We start from the raw sequence: 671 nt of genomic DNA, 5'->3' as shown, positions 1-671 counted from the left end.
GGCTCATGCCTGTAATCCCAGCACTTTGGGAGGCTGAGGCAGGTGGATTGCTTGAGTTCAGGAAGTTAGAGACCAGCCTGACCAACATGGTGAAACCCAGTCTACTAAAAATACAAAAATTAGCCAGGCATGGTGGCAAGCACCTGTAATCTCAGCTACTTGGGAGGGTGAGGCAGGAGAATGGCTTGAACCTGGGAGGCAGAGGTTACAATGAGCTGAGATCACACCATTGCAATCCAACCTGAGTGACAGAGCGAGACAGTCTAAAAAAAAAAAAAATTAGCCAGGCATGGTGGCACATGCCTACGGTCCCAGCTACTCTGGAGGCTTGAGCCTGGGAGGCAGAGGTTGCAGTAGGTTGAGATCATGCCACTGCACTCCAGCCTGGGTGACAAAGCGAGACCCTGTCTGAAACAAACAAACAAAAAAATTGAAAAAGCAATTTGGGCTTTATTTTCTAATGTCTTTATTTGATTTTGTTTTATTTTGTAGTTCCATTAGCTCATTTTTAGCGTATTTTACAAAAATTTTGGCCCATAATGCATTACAAGGAAAAAATCTTGTTCTTCGCCACATACAGTTTGAGAAGCACTAGTATATGTTACATTCCTTCATATTCGTTCCACTAGAACTCAATCTCATGGTCACATCTAACTATAGCAGAAACTGGA

The sequence above is a fragment of the Macaca nemestrina genome, chromosome 1 (assembly GCF_043159975.1).
Source record: "Macaca nemestrina isolate mMacNem1 chromosome 1, mMacNem.hap1, whole genome shotgun sequence".
NCBI lineage: Eukaryota > Metazoa > Chordata > Mammalia > Primates > Cercopithecidae > Macaca > Macaca nemestrina.
The sequence above is the reverse complement of the archived record's forward strand: the minus strand, read 5'-3'. Positions refer to the sequence as shown.